The sequence below is a fragment of the Anser brachyrhynchus genome, assembly GCF_964034855.1.
Source record: "Anser brachyrhynchus genome assembly, chromosome: 5".
NCBI lineage: Eukaryota > Metazoa > Chordata > Aves > Anseriformes > Anatidae > Anser > Anser brachyrhynchus.
Genome location: NC_137699.1, coordinates 64,466,845 through 64,481,334, shown reverse-complemented (window position 1 = coordinate 64,481,334; position 14,490 = coordinate 64,466,845). Strand labels below are relative to the sequence as shown.

General features: G+C 51.4%; 1 protein-coding gene across 1 annotated transcript in view; it reads right to left on the bottom strand.

Moving 5' to 3' along the window:
* Positions 1 to 12,084, bottom strand: part of MDGA2 (MAM domain containing glycosylphosphatidylinositol anchor 2) — a 324,296-nt gene extending 312,212 nt beyond the window's left edge. The window contains exon 1 of the mRNA XM_080592726.1: positions 12,019 to 12,084. The gene's annotated coding sequence lies outside the window, so the exon portion shown is untranslated. The remainder of the gene's footprint in view (positions 1 to 12,018) is intronic.
* Between the last annotated feature and the right edge of the window lie 2,406 nt (positions 12,085 to 14,490).

The following is a 14,490-nucleotide window of genomic DNA, read 5'->3' as shown; positions in this document are numbered from 1 at the left end:
CACCAACACAGGCAGGGCCCGGGGCACTGGAGCCCTGCTGAAGGAAACCCACAGCCCCAAAGACAAGCTGGCAGCCGCAGAAGCTCCTGAGGGCCCCTGGCAGGACAAAGAGGTGGCTTTCCAACAGGGTGACGGGTGCCCCGCTGGGAGCAGGGGGTCTGAACAGGCACCCGGAATAACCAGGCTGTGTTGAGGCGGGCAAGGATCTGTGAGAACTCAAAGTAACTCACACGCCGCCTGATGATCTGAACTATTTTCCTATAAAGTCTTGATTGTATTCTTTATTTAGCTCTTATGTAACAGGAGGGTAATTTTAATGTTCAGTCTCCCGAGCTTCAGAGCCCTGCACTCCTCACCGAGAAACAATGTGCCTTAAAATAATCTTCGGTTTGACTTTTTTCTTGCTCTCTCCCTGGAGACTTTAAAAAGGACTTTTCAGAACTGATCTACCTGAAATATGTATGGTTAACAGTCTTCAACTCGCAGCTGCTCTGGTGAGCAATTTCATTCATGCACTATAAAAAGCCAGCACACTGAACTCGTGCAACTTTCCCTGTTACCATTTGCTTAAGCAGCATGATGTCATCCCGCACATTTTTATTCAATTCACACAAAATGAAAGTTATTTCCCTGTGATAAAGGAGCATGTCACAGCTCCACAAAACCTAGCTGCCACTGCCAGGAATACAGGGGAAAAATAATGTGCCTGTGTAGGGCTAGCTTCTGCCATGCCACAAGTCAGTGAGGAAACAATTAATGAAGCACCCTAACAAGATTCTCACAGCTCTCACCTGACACATGAAGAGCAGAGCTGCAGGGCTCCTGTGACTCCCCAGGCCCCAGAGAAGTAGATGAGACATCGCACAGAGCCTTACACAACACTGGATTCCTGAAAAGTCTTTCAGAAGGGAAAAATCCATCCTCCCTCCTTTCCTTCTGAAAGGCTCATCAGAAAGGTCTCTTCTGATAGGGAAAAGGTGGAAAAGTCTCCTCTCCCTGGTAACCAGTGACAGAGCACAAGGGAACAGCACCCCCAAGAACATCCTTTAACTTTTGGTTAGCCCTGAAGAGGTCAGGCCACTGCACTACATCCCTGAAGGTCCCTCCACACCGAACCATTCTACTCTCAATGTGAAAACCCAGAAAACCAGAAACAAGGTTTCCAGCCTCCTTTCCCCATTTTAAGCTTTATACAGAGCTTGATCCCACATGAAAAACCTCCTCCTAAGCTGTCCAGCTCAGGGCATTATGGCAACACCCCTATGTAGTTCATAAGGATGCAAGGAGCCCCACCGCATTTGTGAGGAGCCCTTGCACATTAGCACCCCTCCCTCCATACTGTACCCATACCAGAGATGCAGCCAGCACATCACTGCACAGCCTCCCCAGCCCAGGGGATGCTCTAAGCATGTCTGGGGTGCCCTTTGCAGCCAGCAGGCCGAGCTGTGCTGTCCCTGGGGTGCTGCCCCCCACCTCTTGCTGCGGGGGGACATGTGTCCTCCAGCACTAAGTGGGGGCACAGCCCCACGTCCTGGTGCACCTCCTCCAAACCAACATTCAGCATCACAATCCTATACATACCCAACTTTTACATGTGCGACCACCAGTTACATCACAAACAATGCAGTTCTACACACCTAATGCCTCAGTTACTCTCCATACACTGCATACACCATGTATACATTTAGCCTTACTCCTCAGCTCTCCTTACTCCTCTGTCATGTTGTGACTTCCAGCTCACCACCACTGCTGCCTGCCCACGCAATGCTCACAAGGACACAGGTTCAGAGGACCCCTGACAACGTAACACTGCCCTTTGCCTTACAGGCACCAGAAGCTGCCTTTTTTTTTTTTGGTTCTAGGTTTAATATTGTTTGAGAACTTGGGGAAAATGGAGGACCTGTGAGGATTTCCCAGCCCACTGTTGCCAGGGAATTCAGGCAAGTAGATACACATTTGGTGCAATAAGATGGAGAAAGAACAGGGAGGAGCCTTGCTCCATACATATCCCACCCTCAGTTAGCAAAGCCCAAGGAAAAGCCCACTGCCCACTTGCCACTGGAAAACAGCAGCAAGAGACAGCAGCAGCCTCCCAGTGCTCCTCAGGGGCAGGTACATGCTGGGACAGCTCAGCAAGCCCCGCCAGGACCTGATCCCTGCTCATCTTACTGGGCTGAGAGCAGGTACAAGGGACTTGGGGCACTGCCTGCTCACCAGGCAGCATTTTGGGAAGGAGTAAGTCTCCTAGACACAAGGCTGAGCAAGCAGTACAAGCAGTCAGTACCTTCCTGGGAATGCTGCTCCTCTTCAGTAGCTAAGTAGCTTCTCTCCCACCTCAGTCCTTGAAGCAAGGAGCAGGAACAGACTAAGGCCGAGTTTGAAGGCTGCAAGTGAACAAAACGTGTTTTCCAGTGTCACCGGATTAAGTGAAGCCTTTCAAGGAGAAGCCGGTCCCTGCTGCAGGGCTACATGCCATTTTTACAGTACTCTGCATTGACACTACAGACAACACAGTATGTAAAGCCTCCACCTGCTTGCCACTTCATTTAATGTACTGCTTTTGCAAGGTATAAAAGGCTGCTTTACCTTAGGGCAAGTGTTCAGGTTTGCTAGATGGAAGTCTAAATCTAAATCCCATTAGCAAATAAGAGGATCTACATACAAAAGGGCCCCATGCGGCAGCACATTGTGCAGCTCTCCCTGCTCCAGGTCTTCAAGGACTTGTGCTACACAACAGAAAGGGACTACGGCATTGCTTGCCAAGACATTTATAATGCAGCAATCAGTTGTGCCTACTGGGATACACTTGCAAAAAAAATGCATGACAAATGGGAGCAGGCGCTCCCCTGACTCTGAAGACGGACTGTTGCTAGTGCAAGTGAAGGTGTGCGGCAGCAGGGCTCTGTGCCGGACCCAGCACCCATTCCAAGCTCATTCAGGCTCTCAGACTCAGATGAGTAGCCAGAGATGCCAAGCAGGGAGAGAGCTCACTCGGCACTGGCAGCCCCAGTGTACTTAATATGGCTTCACAGCACCCCTGCAGGTACCACATCCACCGCCTCCCCAGTGCAGGGCTCTGATCCTTGGGGTCAGCCTGAGGAGATCCACACATCAGCTCCACAGCAAGCTTTTCTTCCTTTTCCACATGCGCAGGGACAAGCGGGGGAGAGCAGGAAAAGGACCTGCAAAGATGCCTTCGTGCCTGCTCCAGTAATTAATCCCTTGTGGCCTGCGCAGTACAGAAGGTGCGCACATGAGTACTGCCACAGGTGCCACTTGGGTTCAGGGAAGTCTAAAGCCAAATAAATGTTACTGTTCATTACAGGCACCACGTGGTCCTTGCTTTAATCCCTCAGTTCCACCATGGATTGAGTCACATTTGTCATAGACCATCAAAATACACTTTTTTAAACCTTTCACAGCATTACTTGTCTCAAGGACATTTTTTGTATTAATAACTTAGGACAGGGCTGTTATTAGATTAAGCTTAACCCCCAAACATGGTGCAAACAGAGTAGAGGCTCCCAAGATGTGCCTTGCAATGGCTGGGTGAAGCAAGCAGCGACTTTCAGACCCTTGCAGGGAGGACAGGAGGTGGGAGCCAGCTGCCTTTGCTCTCCCAGGGGACAGCCCCAGCTCCCGCAGCCATTAGGCCAGCACTGGAAGAACATGGTCCGGTGCCAGCCCTGTAGTAGTGCAGGGACTGGCATTTTCATGCCTGTACCGGCTCTACAAGTTTCAGTATTGCTGGGTATTGAGGGGTTCATGTGGTAGCCCAGTAGGGTGGCTGCCTCACAGAAACGTCAGGGTTAATCGCGAGGTGAGGCCTGGCACAAGTAACACAGCACAGACCTCTGCTGGCTCGGTCAAGGTGAATTTCTGGGTGACCCAAATAAGCAAGATGAACAGAGAACGTGGCATGGGGAGCCATGGAAAGGCAGCCTGAAGTGCTGCCCCTCGGGCCCAGCGCTGCTCCCAGAGGCCTGCTCTGCCTGCCCCATGGGACCGGCTCTGGGCTGAGCAGACACCAAGCACCCGCACCCCACCCAAACGCCCTGTGTACATGAGGTAAATCCCTGGCCTGGCTTCCTCCACAGCCTGAGGCTCTCATTGCAACAGCCCTAATTAACAATAAGCCTCAGAGACAGAGCTCTCGCTACTTTATATCTGCAAACCCAGAAGTGTTTTCCACAGGAAGTTAACCCCCTTATTTGTTTCCAGAAGGGCGCTGAGCCACGCTTTTCAATTAGGCCACAAACCACTTTCTCCCCCTTCACCAGCAGTAACCACCAACGCGCCTGAGGCAAAAATAACAGCTCCGGCTCCCCTCAGTGCTGGTGCTGCTTTATTGCTCTGTGCCACATCCTGCCCAGGCCTGTATCTGGAACAGCCCCGCGGTGGCACAGGGAACAAATCCTGCCCGTGGTGCTGAGCAAGTGCCCAGGTGTGCTCCCTGCAGCCCTCAGCACCCGAGCTGCCACCCACAGCCAGCTCAGAGCACCAACAGAGGGCCAAGCACTGCATGTGACTATTTCTGACGGTAAGGGAGAGGTAACAGGGTGTAGCAACACATTTTGCAGGGGGCAAGGTAGGGGACCCATGTGGGGATGCTTCCACCTGCATCTTCGCTCCTGCCCTGTAATTCGGGTCTCCTCAGTTCAGCCAGAACAGCTGTTTGTGAGGAACCATTGGAAAGGTCTCTGAAGACATCTGGGTTAAAGACAAACAAGGTATTTCAGCACGCTGGACAGGGCAGAAAACATGGCTGAGCCATGAGAAACTCCTGCTGTGCCTCTGCCTCCATCAAGACCCTCACCAACAATACCAAACCACGGCAACATTTCTTAATGGAGCACCTATACTTACTTTTTAGTCAAGTCATTCTGGCATTTTAAGAGCTCTTACACATAATGTGATAACTCTTACTCAGTCATGTAGCTTCTAAAAAATACATGAGACCACTGACCATCCCCTCATGCAGGTGGGGATGACAACTTAAAGCATACTCAGTTTCAGCAGAAGGAATACAGCTTTTAGTGAAACCAGGTCTAGCCAGAACTACTGTAATAGCACAGCCAATTCAAGCATGCAGTGGGCTTCTCCCACAGCTCCCATGAACCATGGTCTCCGGATGAAGTACAGATTCAAGTGCCTTTTTTATTACAACCTGTCACTGTCATTAAGATCCAAGGCAGCCAGGTGCACATGTACTTGTGCAGGAAGGAGTTCCCAGGGCAGGAGGGCACTGGGCATTTTGAGGTTTGTGTGCTTAGAGGCAACCACCAGCTGAGTCAGAGCTTTCCAGCTCTGAGCCAGCGGTGAGGAACAGACAGCATGGCTGAGTAAGCCTCATTTTCCTAGGACATTGAGCTAATAAATCACCTAGCCACAACTGTGCTAAAACCCAAAGTGCTGCTTTCCATCCAAACCTAAGCACTGCATTGGTTTGTGCCTCCTTGCACGCTCCCAGGAAGATCATGATGCTCTGGAGGCCTCTACATTTGCTACTACCTGCTAGGTTAGGACATATTTCTGTCCTGAAAGCTTTCATTGGCAACTCTGCACCAGGAAGAAAAATTAAATTTTCTCTTAAGTCAGAGGGCTGAACCAGGTTCTTCCAAAAACCACTGCAATTCCTGCAGGGTGAGAAGTCGAGGGGGTATTTCAGCTGGGCATGGCATAGGAGTGTAAGCCTGTGCCAGGCTAGAGAGCAAAATGAGTCAATGCAACGAAATAGCCCTGAAATGCTTGCAGAAGAGCTGATACTCACAGAAAACAGCCTCAGACTAAGGAAGAGATGAACCTGAGGATTCATCTTAAAATGAAAACATACAAGCAAACCAAGAAGATGACTTCTCTGAATCGACGCCCCTGACCCACGTTAACTCCCCCTATTGCAGGGATAAGAGATGTGCTCATCCCCTGAGGAACACAATACCTGGAGGTGTGCAACATGACAGCTTCACATTTAGGTTTATTTGGGTTTCATCATTTCATAACTCTTTCAAGAACTTAAAGCTTAGTATTGCCATTTCTGGACTGCTTTCCTTATCCCCCATATTCTACCCAGCCCATGCTGATTTATTATTACATTACCGTACCACTAAGGCACAAGACTGCCCTAATCACAACAGAGAACATTTTCACAGAGATGCTCAGAAGATAAGTTGAAAGAGGGGCTTTTCCAATGCAAAGAATAATTCAGCAGAGCCCTTTCCACTGTCAGCACATGTCCATAGCACGTTTTTCCCTGGAAGAGCATGAGAAAGTCTTTTTCAATAAGCTAATTAGAGCATGTGCTTAGCACTAACCCCCCAGCACCTGAATCAGATGCCCAGACTGCTCCCTCATTTCCCACTTCTCACTCCATTGAGAGTTTGAGGACTTGCTCTGCATTTCTTTGATGCATCTAGGAGATACTCCAAGACAATTCTGAAAGCCATCACCATCCTTCCTTTGATTCCCACTTCTTTCCTCTGCAAACCTCATTTTCACCTTCCTGTTTAAAAAGGACAGGCTGATAAGCCTCGAGAGCCTGCCATAACTCCCAACCTCCCAATTTTTTGATCTTTTTAAATATACAGCCAGTGGAAAGTGTTCCCTAGGACCTTCTCAAAGCTACCCTGAAGGTGCTGAGGGGTTACCCACAGCCAGGGCTCACCCTGCAGGGTGCTGCACTGTCCCTGCCCCTTTCCTTACACCAGCCACAGGAATGGGGCCAGAGCAGCCGAGCTGATGGGATTCACCCTAAAATGAGCTGCTGGTGTCAGATGTCCTGCAATGGCCACAGCTTTGAGAGAGTAAGGTGATCATTTAGTGCTTCTTACATTAATTAATACTTCTGCTTTTTGTCCCACACACACTAAATACTACCATGGCTGTTTCATAAGGACATGCTAATTATTTACATTGCACTAAAGACCCGGAAATCCTGCCAGGAGCTGTGATCCCACTGTGACAGGCGATGCACAAACAGCACAGCACCACCCTAAAGGCTCTGCAGGCCAAGTAAGTTTGCCTCAAAGACGCACAGCTCTGTTTCTCTGCCCCTGCCAAAGCCTGTTACTTGCACATCTCTCCACTTCCATCTCTCTCAAGGTCTTCCCACCCTACATTGACCTGTGCATCACACTCCAAGCGGCTTTTAGATAGGTAAGCAGGCTTCCTTGCAGGCACCCAAGTTCTCCAGGACAGGGTGCTTCCCCTGCCCAGGGCCACCCAAGGACTGACACCTCTGCAGGCACATCCACAGCACTGCCCTGAGGTCCAGGCACAAGTACGAGTCCAACCCATTAAAGCACCAGGTTTGCACAGCTCTCAAGAGTTTTGCTTTAAGCCCCAGCACTTTAGGTAGATTTTATTAACATTTTAATGAGTAATAACAGTCTTGCAATTAGGAAGTTAATGACAACCACGCTCTTAAGTGGTAAAATGCATTTCCTGCCATAAGTGAGCAGCTGTAAACTTGAAATTTTAATTGAGAAAAATCAGTGCCAAAGCGATCTTAATCCCGCATATGATTTTGTTCTTCCTTCAGCGATTTCAAGCTAGTTAAAACTCAAAACTTCTCTAGCACACCAGCATCTCAGCTGCATGCTGTGCTGGTGGTACACCACGAGCAAACTCCTCGGGCAGCACAGGTTAAGCCTCTGGTGCTGAGCACACAGAAAGGGCCACCAGGTAGCTCAAGGACGGAGTTTGAGATACGTCCAAGACAGGAGGCAGAGAGAAGAGTAAGGTCTTGCTGAAGTAACATGGGGGCCTCTCGTCTGCAGTCCTCACAGCAGCACCAAGCTCTGCCTGGGCTCAGCATGAACCCCAGGAGCTGAACACCAGCACATTACACAGCGGGACCACAGCTGGCAGGCACTGCATGCTTCCCTCCACAACACAGCCACCTCCTTGAAATCAGTGAGGGACATAAGACCTGGCCATAGTAAGCCTCTGTGTGCACAAAATAAGCACAACAGCTTTTCTAATCAACATCTTGTGTTTACCAAAAATCAGGGAGCCACGGCTGCAAGAGCTTAAGTCACTTCTCTAAAAACCCCACAAGATCACCCACGTTATCTACCACACTTCACTTGCTCCACCAGCCAAACCATGTACCTGTAGTATGACTGACCCAGGCACGCATTCTTACACACTCCTGATTTCCATGGCATCGCATACGTAGCCAGAGAACATGGGCAAGGAACATCCAACACCCGAGACATGCCTGGAAGGCAGGGACCCAAGAGCAGCATTACACCACACAGGGGCTCACCTGGGAGCAGCCCTCACCACCAAGGCACACAGCTCCAGAAGAAAGGAGCACACAGTCACTCCTACAGAAGCAAAACAACTGGTGAGTGATCATAGGTGTGGGAGAGAGGCCATTTTGGCTAAGAAACCAAGCACACAAGCAAAACTCCTGGAGGGTTCTGCCCACACCAGGATTCCTCAATGTGCAGCCCTTGGCCCCTCTTAGACTTGACGGGAAGTGTGCAAGAAGAGCCCCACACCACGAGCTGGCTCTCAGCCTCACCCCTGTGCACCAAACCCTGCAGGATCTGTGCTGCGAGCACATCCAAGTACTGACACAGACACCTATGTCAGAGCCATGTTTCCCAGCCTAGGGATAGCACACCAACACTTAAGCTACGCTCCCAGGGATCTCACATTAAGAAAAAAGCATGAAAAGCACTCTTCTGAAATGGACAAATAATTCTAGGAACGCATGATTTTACATCAGAATGCCAGCTTACGGAGCCCTGGTGGGAGCAGAGCACTTCACACCAGTAGATTTACTGCTTTTAAATGAGTTTTTCCCTACCTGGTTGGCTGACACCAACACAAACTATCTCACCAAGCCTTATCCTCCCCACCCAGCAGAGGTGTCCCTGCACCAGCTCAGCACTGCTGCCCTGGGACAGTGGCAGCTACAAGCACACTCACAAGGAGACTTCAGCTTCCCAGTTCTTGCTCAAGGAGTACATAACAGCATGTGGCTAAAGTTAGTTTCCCAAGGCACTTTTGACCATAATGTTTTGATAGGGTAAGAAATAAAGCCAGTTTTTTCAGTTCTTATCCTACACTGCATTAGGGAACACGCCAACACATGCGCTTCCATTAGCTTTGCTTGGCCTTCCACTTGGAACAGGGACATTACCCGGACTTGCCAACTTCAGAAGAAAAACAGGAAGGAAACAGAAAAAGAAGAAACATCCAGGTTCCTGCAGCAGGAAAGCCGGGCTGTCCTTGCAGGCACTGCAGCTCCCATTGGGATCAGTGCTGATGAAGAGCCACAGAACAGATAAGGCTGGAAGGGGTCTCTGGAGATCGTCTGGTCCAGCCTCTTAAGTTGTCCCCCTTCCTGGGGCTGGAGTAGTTAAAGATACTTTTAACCCCTTTTAAACACAAGGCCCTAAGAACAAGCTAGGCTTTAAATAGGGGCAGTGCCAGACAAGGCCCTGCCTGGCCATATTTCACAGCATAGCCAGTTTGTGGAGCAGGTTTAACACCAATCCTGACTGTTAGGATTTAATTTATTCCTGTATTAGCTACAGCTGTGGAACTCAACAGTGGAGTGCGATTGACCCCCAGATTCATCTCCAGCTGCCCCCATCACCACAGCCTCCCACCTGCCTGCACAGCCACCCCATACCAGGCAGGAGGAGACCACCGAGGGGAGGTCAGCACTGCTCCAAGCCCACTGCAGCCACGCAGTTACACAGACCAGGGACAGCACCTCCTGGTTTGGTGCACATCGACCAAAGGTGACCGCACCGAGACATCAGGGGGATGCACAGCAAGGCTGCCGGGTGCTTCTAGCAGCAGGGGCAGGGGGGATACAGCCTAGTACAAGGGCTGAGGTGCAGCCCCAGGCCCAGCACTTACCACCCCCAAGAACTGCCCATCTGAGCACTGCTCCCTGCACCAGAACCACAATTGCTCTCCACACCAGTGCAGCCATGCTTCACACTGAGTGAGAGATCACCGTGTCCCCATCAGCTCCCTTTGTGGGTCCACCAGCCGCCTCATCCAGCACCAGGGAGACAACACCATCCACACGCACCAGCAGAGCACCGAGCTCTGGCTTCCCTGCCCGTACCCACCACGACCTGAGCAGCTCAGGCAGAGCACAGGCACCAACACGCCCAGAACATCGGCTGCAACAGGCATCCAGAACCACCCAGGGGGTGAAGGAGTCCAGACCTTGCCTGATAAGCAAGACAGAAATGGGTTTACAGGTCTTCCTTAGTTGAACACATTCATTTCTAACACTTGATCTCAGCTTGTGCACCCCTTCCACAACACGCCACAGCCCCTGCAGCACGGATACCCAGACAACCCACTCCCTCCTTTCCAACTTGTTTTACACCAGGGAGAAGGCTCTCATGGGGCTCCCGCAAGTGCTGGGTGGGAGGAGAGCCCATTAGTAAGAGTTTAGTTGCAGGGTATTGGTTTTACATTTTAAAAGCCCCTGCAGTTTGAGGACTCTCCTTATTTGAGCACGGAGTAGCTGTGGGCAACAAAGCATTCCCTTTATGAGTATATTTAGCCTCCACGGTGAAGTCTTTCTTTGTTCAGGTGCCTGAGGTAAAGTTAAGCTTTCCTATAAGGCAAAACACATGCATTAAGCTAATTAGGAATGTGAGAGCTTCTGCCCACCAGAGGAAGACAAGCACTCACAGCTCCCAGGTGAACAGCTCTGGCCCAGCTGACCACAGGTGACGAAGCAGATCCTGCATGGACACACCTGGCTGGGGCAGGCACCACTGAACGGTCACAGAATGGTCACAGAGAAGGCAGCAATGCCAACACGAGTGAAGTTATGCCCCACGAACACGGGAAGCGATCACTTGTACACGCTGATCATTTCAGCCCCATTTTCTGCTGACACAGGCAGCCCAGCTCCTGAACACCAAGGGTCACTGAAAGCATTTGCTCACCCACCGTCCCCATTACCATTCACAGCCACGTACCGTGGATTAACCGATAATCAATTAATTGGTGTTGCAATACAGCAGGACCCTGTGGGCTACACAAAACTTAGCTGGTGCCATGAATTAGATCTGACCTCTACCTGCAAGAGCAGCCTGGTAGTTAAAAGAGAATTACTCATCTAAAATAGGTCACTTCGTGTGTCAGTACAACAGTACATGTACAGACATTCAGAAAAGAGAAATTACTTTAAAAAAACTTTTTTTTTTTTGCATATGGTTGGAGATCAGCTCGTTTCCCATTGCCCTAAGACATGGGACACAGCACACCAGCCGTGGCTCACCACTACGCAAGCTCAGGTAGGACGCTCCTTCCTCCATCCCCCACACAAACCTTTTTCCTCACCAAAAAATGTAAATTCCAAAGCCTGACACATCCCACAAATTCCTGACAGCATTTTTGAATAATTGGAAAACATTTAAATGTTTTGACATTTTCTAAGTGAAACAGTTCAAGTTTTTCGGTGTGAGATGCCTATTTCAGGACTCCTTTCTGCTTGATGTGAAAACATTCGTGCAGGTAAAAAAAAAGCCACAAGTCAAAACAAGCTCCGGCACATTTCCACTTTGTGGAAACACACAGACCACCTGGGGTAGCTCCAACAGCCCTCAGAAGTTACAGAAGACGCACACTTCTCCTTGCTCTGGGTCTAAGCTCAGCGAGGTGAGACCAGGAGCATCCCAGGGAGCCACCTCTCCTTAAAGCATCATTTTCACCTCCTCCTTGCCAGGGCTCAGTCAAACACCACACACGATAACCCCCAGAAGCACAGGGCAGATCAGACCTGGAGGCACAGGCCCAGTGGTGGGACCAGGGCACCTCCACCGACCCACAAAGCAGCTCCAGGAGCTTTGCTCCAGGGCCCACAGAAGGGCCAAGCCACACTACAAAGAAGCCACCTCCCAGCCACGTCTCTACCCACCCGTACAGCACAGCTGGGAACGCACCAGCTGCCCCCCGGCGCCTTTTCCTTCCCCTACAGGAAAGTAGTCACTTTAACGAAAGAAGAGGAAAAAAATAGGAAAAACTCACATTTGGAAGAGGAGAGCAACCGCAGCACCCAAGCTTTGCCAGCTCGCTCCAAGCCTGCTCTCAGCCCCACAGGAAGAGAAAGCAACAAGCAGCCTGGCTTTAAGTAATGACCACAATTAATTACAGCTGGGGGGCTGCAGACCTGCCCCTTGGAAACAGGCCCACGACCCGCTTTGCGTTGGCAGCTTTGTGCCTGGGCAGCTCACAGCGAGGCTTTGCGAAACCTGGGGGGAGGCTGAGGGAGGTGGCTGATGCACAAAGTTCTCCCCAGCACCAGTGGCAGGGATTTGGGGGGGGAACGCTGAAATACCGAGCTGTTAGTGGCAACTGAGTGCCTGTGTGGTGCCAGCTGCACAAATCGTGGTGTTTCCCCCATGTCTGCATCTCGTGTCTCTGCTGGATGAAGTGCAGCAGGTTTGCAAGGAAGGGGGACTTCACTGCATCGCTTGAGGAGGCTGAACGCTGGGGCAAAACTTGTGCCAGAACAGCTACTGAGCCTTGCAGAGCAATGCCGCCCTAGTGCTTTGCATCCCATCAACATAATTAAAAATAAAAGGAAAAAGAAAAAACCAATCCAACACCCCGAAGAGCCGAGTGCCTCCACCTCCAGAAAACCAGCCCCTAATCAGGTGGGCAGCCGGAGGCAGCATCCAGTTCCTTCAGCCTTCCCTCCAGGAAATAAATGACTCTTAGGTAAATCCTTTATTTTCTCAGGTACTTAGCCACTTTTTTTATTAAATACCACCGTGGACTGCAAACCGTCTTCCTAAAGGGGTTGCGTTTACAAGATGACTGGCCGTTAAGGCTGGAGGGGCTGGACAAAGCGTGTGCATTGTTGCTGCAGACATTATCTCAATGACATTCATTTAACCAGTCCACCAGTCTGGCTCACCTTTCCAAACAGCTGACTTGGCCCAGTCACAGCACGCAAAGTGCCCCAGTTCTCTCCGTTGCTTCACGCCCACCAAGCACATTCGGTCAGAGCATCCATCGTGCTGCGGGTGCGTTCACAAGGATCTTCAGCTTGACAGCGGTGCACTACGGAGCCAGGCATTCAGGGGAAAAACCTGCCATCGAAACACCCTTGTGCTCCTCAGCTGCTGGCCCCAGGAGCCCCCCGAGCTGCTCTGAGATGTGCTGTCCTCATGGGGTTCATGAGCAGCGGGCATCCTTCCTCCACCTTTCCCAGCTTGGGGAGCTGGGAGAACAGAACAGGCTGTGCTTCCAGGGATGGGGCAGGAGCCACAGCCCCGTGGGCTCTGTCCCTTCGTGCTCAGAGGGTCACCTCTTCCTAGGGGAGGTGTTCAGAGCACGGTGGCACCCTGAAGGAGGGGACAACACAGAGACGTGGCCTGGCCACGCAGGGAAGGGATGGGGAAAAATAAATAAATAAATAAATAAAAATAAAAAGCAGCAGGAGCCCCACAGGCTGGAGAAACGGGCTGAGAAAAACCTCCTGAATTTCAGCACAGACAAATGCAAAGCCATGCAGCTCGGAGAGAGGAACCCCCCGGGACAGGACAGGCTGAGAAAGCACCGCTACAGAAAAGGCCCGGTGGTGACAAAACCTGCCACGTCCTGGGCTGCAGCAGCAGGAGCCCGGACAGCAAGACTCGGGACACCCAGCCTGCAGGAGGGAAGGCGCAGACACCACTCGCTGTCACCACACGCCACGTGGATGGCCCCGAAGAAGGCCGAGCCGGCCCCTTCACGGCGCTGCGCGGCAAAATGGCCACACCAACAGGCCCACGCTGCGGGACGGGAGCTTCTTACCGGGTACAGGGCACAGCAGTTTCACAAGGGGCTTGCTCAAACAGCGGGACGAGGCCCCAGAGCGGTGCGGACGGGCCTCTGCAGAGATGTTCAAAACGGGAGCAGGCAGGGCCCTGAGCAGCCTGACCCGACGGTGGGGTTTGGGGACGGGTTGGAGCAGACCTCCTGAGCCCCCAAACGCTGCTCCGATGGCACGGTTCCACCTGAAACACACGACCCCCGCACGTGCTTTTCCGACCGACCCGCGTACAACGCTAGTGAAATGCTCGGGTCGGCGTTCAAAGAGCTGGAGCTGGAGCGAAGCAGTGTGTAAATGATCAAGCAATTGGAAAGAACGACTTCAGCTGCCACAGCCTTGCAGTTGTGCTGAGCCAACACATAATCTCAATCCCGGGAACGAAGGGTGACCACACGCCGCTGCAGAAGGAGCACTTGAGCTGAATTTTTATTCCCCAGAAGTAGGTTATTGTACTACTGTGTCAAGGTAGCTCTGCAGATCATCGCGGGTGTAGCAGGAAAGGACAACTCCGGGCACGGGAGAAAACAAGAGCACAAGTCCACGGAGATGCAATCACGGCGGCTTAAAAAGTGGGACGGTGGCAGGAGGGACCTGGGAGCCTGTCAGGCTCCCACCAGACCTAAAAAGATTTGAGGAAAGCAGGGGTGGACCAGGGAAGGAGTCACCCCACGTGGACATCC